The sequence below is a fragment of the Salvia miltiorrhiza genome, chromosome 2, assembly GCF_028751815.1.
Source record: "Salvia miltiorrhiza cultivar Shanhuang (shh) chromosome 2, IMPLAD_Smil_shh, whole genome shotgun sequence".
Lineage (NCBI taxonomy): Eukaryota > Viridiplantae > Streptophyta > Magnoliopsida > Lamiales > Lamiaceae > Salvia > Salvia miltiorrhiza.
Window position 1 is genome coordinate 969,612 of NC_080388.1, and position 6,174 is coordinate 975,785.

At 31.8% G+C, this 6,174-nt stretch overlaps 1 long non-coding RNA gene across 12 annotated transcripts; it reads right to left on the reverse strand.

The window, feature by feature from the left end:
- Nucleotides 1-2,875: 2,875 nt before the first annotated feature.
- On the reverse strand, nt 2,876-5,275 carry LOC131012517 (uncharacterized). 12 transcript variants are annotated; one of them, XR_009097341.1, is made up of 11 exons: nt 5,121-5,275; nt 4,847-4,883; nt 4,713-4,748; nt 4,332-4,425; nt 4,223-4,248; nt 4,043-4,099; nt 3,855-3,910; nt 3,640-3,703; nt 3,492-3,560; nt 3,234-3,320; nt 2,876-3,130 (listed from the first exon to the last, which is right to left on the reverse strand). It is a non-coding gene; the product is annotated as an uncharacterized LOC131012517 (long non-coding RNA). The 12 variants fall into 12 exon arrangements; XR_009097345.1 differs by having other exon boundaries at nt 4,528-4,748; XR_009097346.1 differs by having other exon boundaries at nt 4,223-4,425; nt 4,528-4,748.
- Between the last annotated feature and the right edge of the window lie 899 nt (nt 5,276-6,174).

Consider the following 6,174-nt stretch of genomic DNA (forward strand, 5'->3'; position numbering starts at 1 on the left):
AGAAGAAGAAGAAGAAGAAGAAGAGAAGGGAAATAAAGATATTTTTTGGCGTGTGAAGAAGAATCGCGGTTGGTCTATAGGCTTTGGTGCTGGGTCCCACGCGGCTTCCATCTTTTTTGTTTTTTTACTGATTTTCTTTTTTTCTACTGCCCTTGCTTTTACTCCACTCTTTGCTCCTTTTTATTTTCTTTTTGAATAGTAAAAGAAAATAGTTTTGGATTTTGTGAAATTTGGGTTTTTCACATGGCATTTGATAAAATGATAAAATTAATATAAGTATTATCTTAAGAACTTTGACATGTGAAGCAGTTTTATAAATATTTTTGTCTTGTGATAATATTAAAAATCTCAATAATCGTAGAACACAATACATCCTACTCATTTCATCTTATTAAAATAGTTATAGTTCTGTTTTTGTCTAAATATATTTGATTAAACCAAAAAGTAGAAAGACTATTATGTATACATGAATAGAATTCATCTTACAAAGATAGTCATAGTTATGGTCTTGTCTATATATATTTGATTAAATTACAAGGAAGAAAGACTATTATGTAAACACGAATAAAATTCATCTAGACCTAGAAATAGTAGCTTAGTTATGGATTTCTCCATTAATTACAAAAGAAAAGAGCTAAAACATAACTAAACTTAACTTTAAATATTAATTTGGTGCCCAATAATCAGTAAAACTCGAGTAAAGTCTTGCAAGATTAAAAGAAAAAATTGTTCTCCTCTCTTTTTCTCTGGTATGAACTGAAATATGATGCAGAGCAGTTTGTTGTTAACTGTGTAATGGCTAAAGATTTTAAAAAAGGGGAAATTGTCAGCAGAATTTAAAACGAACGTAACTTTTGTTACAAGGCTCATAATCCTTATTATACTCCATCCGTCCACCAATTTTATCATTTTGGTATGTCCATCAATTCTTGATTCATTCTATTTTTAGTAAAGTTTTCACTCACAATAAAGTGGGACCCTCATTCCACACGCAATATACTCCATCATTTTCTTAAAATCGGTGTCATTATGAAATAGGTCAATAAATGATAGACGGAGAGGGTGTTTGGCTGAGCTTATAAGCTCCTCAAAACAGCTTATGAGTTGTTTAAGAGCTTACAAGCTCCTTCAAAATGTTTGGCAAAATAAGCTTCTCAACAGCTTATAAGCTCCAAAAATAAGCTCCCGAAAAAATAAGTTCCTCTACCCCAACTTATTTTTTTATAATCGCATATGCAACAATCTTTTTACAAATATTTTTCAACTATAATTTATTATTTTCATCATATATCATTTAAGTTCATTTTTCTTCGATTTTCTCTCTCTAGCAACAAAAATTCTCTCTCTAGCTTATAAGCTCAATTATCCAAACACTTTGACAACTTATAAGCTCTTAAAAATGACATCTTATAAGCTCCAAGAGCTTATAAGCTCTTTAAAATAAGTTTAGCCAAACACCCTCTAATACATTTATGAAAGCGGGACAATAATTCGAGTTGAACTCTTGGGCATAAATTCTTATGTTTTGAGGTTTTTTCGGCCCCTTTTATTATTTGATTTATTTTTTTCTATTTTGTTTTCTTTAGGATTTGTTTCCTTCTAAAATTAGTTTAGGCCTTCAAATATGATGGTTTAATGTATAGATATTCAATTAGTTTAAGTGCTTACCAACAGGATGCAATATGTTTTGGGCAGTATCATAAGTGAAAATCAATCAGCTTTCATCAAAGGGAGGGGCATAGCTGATAATATCCTGCTCAGTCATGAGGTGATTAAAGGATATAGCAGAAAGCATATCTCTCAACGTTGCATGGTCAAAATAGATATCCAAAAAGCTTATGACTCTGTGGAGTGGCCCTTCATCAAATACTTATTACTTGAGCTGGGATTTCCATTCCAGTTTGTTCAAAGAATTATGGCGTGCTTAACCTCTGTTACTTATTCTATAAATGTGAATGGTGAGATCACTGAAGCTTTTCAAGCAAAAAAAGGGCTGAGACAAGGAGATCCTATCTCTCCTTACTTGTTTGTTATTTGCATGGAGTACCTCAATAGATGCCTGAGTGAACTAAAGGTAGATAAAGGTTTTCACTTCCATCCTCGATGCAAGAAATTTGAATTATTACATGTTTGCTTTGCTGATGACCTGCTCTTGTTCTCTAGAGGAGATGAACACTCAGTGAGGAAATTATTACAGGCTTTTGATAAATTTTCTTTGGTATCTGGATTGAAAGCTAACAATGCCAAAAGCTCTATCTACTTTGGTGGTGTGCAACAGGACATTCAACTCTCAATTCTGCAGGAATTTGGTTTTGTGAAAGGTGAGCTACCTTTTAAGTACTTGGGTGTTCCTCTATCCTCCAAAAAGTTGTCCATAGCTCAATGCCAACCCCTCATTCAGAAAATCTTAACAAGAATTGAGTGTTGGTCAGCTAGAATGTTGTCATATGCAGGGCGACTCCAACTTATTAGAGCTGTGTTGACTAGCATCCAAATCTACTGGAGTCACTACAAGAAAAATTGCTTTTAAGGACACCTAAAGTTGTCCCAATAGATCACTTCTTGCAACATCTAACCTATCTCCACATTGATTACTTGTGTCGTCCATGCCAATGTAGCTATAGCATGAAAATATATAAATACACTCCAAGGTGTTGTAATAAGCATCAGCACGTGAATTGTATAATGGGCTTTTGTGACACTATTAATTGTCATTATTTTAATTTATAAGCAAATAAAAAATTGATTGAATACTTTTATTGGCATTCTGATACATTCGGAAACAATTTCAAAATAATTATTTTTTATTATATATTATGCAAGTCTATTGTGAACTATTGAAGTGGTACAGATAAATGGAAATACAAAAATAAAATACAAGAAAAATGAATTCTTATTAAAATACTTCCATATCAGTAAAAATAGTAAACAAACAATGAATTTTTTACAAAACTTACAAGCTATTGCTTTACTAGTAACATCAACCGTATAAAAGTATTGAAAATGAGAAACTACAAATAAGGTACAAATATAATGCTCCTGAAGTGATGGACAATTGAACATTCTTTCATATTTGTGAGTAGTTTGCTTTATACATCTTCTTGTGCATCCTCTATTAGTACTCACTTCCCTGCATTCAACAACCAATTCAAACATGATAGGTGAAAGCATCCAGACTTTGAAACATGTATGAAGTTTGACAAGGTGACAATTGAAGATAATTATCAATTTACCTTGAAACATGAATAAACTTCAGAATTATCAATGCTAATTATGTAAAGTTACCGCACACCAATCCACAAAATCAATTCATTACCTCACTACAAAATTAGAGAGCCATCAGAACTTAACAAAAGGGTAGTCTATCACATAAAGGGGCTACGAAATTAGAATACTACAACGCATCAATATATATAATGCATCCGATGCTGCATCAATATGATAAAGGTATTGTAGCTATCATATTGAACATGTGAAATATAGTGGCTTACAGGGAAGAGAAAGTCTAATGCATCCCCCGCTGCATGATGAACATCTCTTATCCGGTACATCTTCTAGGCCTGTAGAGATATTAGAAAGATGTCTGAAAATCAAAGTGTATGAGAGAGAGAGAGAGAGAGAGAATAGATCGGACAGTACCTTGAAGAACTTTTATATGAGATAAGTAATGAAGAAGGACCAACCCTACCTTCAACTCCTGAAGCTGGCAACAGAATGACCAATAACAGATGAGATGATGATGATGAAATTAACAACGTATGATTGGCAATGGAAAAATTTGTGGATGATAATGAAGACAACCCCATAAGAGTGAAACAATTAGAGCCCTAGTATCTTGTGATCTTATAATGTACCTGATCAACTAGTTCATTGTTTGTTGCACCACGAATTATGAAAGCATTTGGAAAATCTGGAAAATGCTTCAATAATATTGAAAGTTGGTCATTTGCAAAGAGTGTGTCTAGTTCTTCTTAGAACTAGAATCAAGTTGGAAGACTGGTATCTAATTTCAAAAATAAAATCAATAAATAAATGGATTTACCTGTGTTGTTGAAAATTAGGAATCTATTGAGAGAAGAAGAAATAGGTTCCTCTCAGCCTGTCAAGAAAGTTAAACAGCAGAAGATATTTATGAGATATTATAACTCCATGGTTAAGAAGATGGGATCATGGTCTAGGGCTACAAGGAATTCCATGATAACAGAGAAAATAAATGTTAGACCTGTGGGGAGATCTTCTTTAGTCTCTCTGGACGAAAAGCAACTTCTTCGATGAGATACTACAAACATAAAAAGAAAATACATGGTCTTCAAAAAAGTAAAATCTATTACCATGAGCAGTGAAGTGAAAGTTATGGCTGCCAATCCTCACTAATGAAAGTTGAAGTTGTCAACCCTCATTCCCAATCCCAACACTGAAGGTTCTCTAATTGACAACATAATCAAAATATATAAGAGCTAATGGCAACCTATTCACAACATAATCATAATTTGTAAAGCTTCAAGTGAATGGTATCTCATAACTCACAAGTCATATGACATTTCAACAAACAGCTGGTGTCTATCACTACATATGGATACAAAGTTACAAGCAGACCTTGGCTTCTCAATACAGAAAATCAAATATGCCATATCAATTGAAAATTATAATGAATTTGATTATATTGTGAGAATTTAAAAACGAGTTCCAGCAAAAGATAGTCTAACTCTCACCTCCTTTGTGCCTTTAGATTGACGGTGAAGTTATAGCTGCAGCAATTAATAAAATTGACAGCTTTGAATTGGAAATATCATATTTTCAATCAAAATGGTAGGAATAAGAAGGTAAAAGTTTGTCAAAGCCTTACCTCACCAGAGACTACGAATTTACGCTGAAATTAATCGCTGAAAGGAAGAAGATGAACAAATTAAAAAATCTAAAATATTGAATTGAGAATATAAGATTTTCTATCAAAATCGTGTGAATATAGAAGAGTAAAATCCCGCAAACCAGTTCCTTCATATATACGACGAAATTAATGGCTAAAAGGAAGAAGATAGAAAATTGGAAACTAATTGATTGAAATCAAAATATCCGAGTTTTCATAGAGCAGAACAACGTCAGAAGAGTAAGTATCATACCTTTCAAGTGGTTTCAGATTGCAAACGACTTCAAATCGTAAACCCCTAAAATTCAGATTGAGGAACGATGACTTAAAGAATGAGGAGTTCTCTTTTTTTTTTCTTTCAATATAACCGTCCAAACATGATAGAGAGGAATTTACTTTCTTATTTGATTTTACTTTCTCACTATCCATATTATATTGCCGCCAATTAATTTTTCAGAGGGAATCCTTATTTGATTTTTTTTTTTGAGACTGCTTATTTGATTTTACTTTCTTACTATCCTAAAATTAACGTGATACTCCAAGTAAAAAAAAATAAAAAATTAACATGATATGTCTACTGTATAGGGTGGAAACTGGACGCAAAAGGGAAAGAAAAAAAATAAAACTATATATAAAGAGATATATGTAAAATCATTAATGTAAAATTATAAGAGAGTGTCGATGAGAGAGGAAATCATATATAAAAATTGAAAACACCTCATACATATATAAAAATTGAAAACAATAGGATATACCTAAAAATAAATATAAAAACTTAGAAATAATATCTATTTATTATTATTATCCGTGAAAGTAGAAAAGATAGCATCTACGTGAGAGTAAAATATGAAAACTCAGATGCATCCATATTACTTGTAAAAGTTAAACATTAAGTTATTCTATTCTCTTACAAAATTAATTTTAACAACATATTATAATGTCGTAATTATATACATATAATGACATAATATGCTGTGTGATAATAACTTATAACAAATGTTTATCAACATCCTATGATGTCATAATAAGATTGGTATTAGGACATATAAGATTTAATGTTGCAATAGACATTAATAAAATATCCAGCAATCAATAATAAAATAATTAATGTCACAATAAAGACTTTATTACGACATCTAATATTTAGTGTCATCATAGCTATGTAGTAATAGCCACTTTTTTTTGTAGTGAGTCTTGTTTTTCTACTCCCTCAAAAGGTAGTGAAGACCATTCAAGCAGCTTGCAGGTCATATTTGTGGTCTGGGAAAGCTTCCATTACTAAAAGGAATCTAGTTTCATGGGAACAA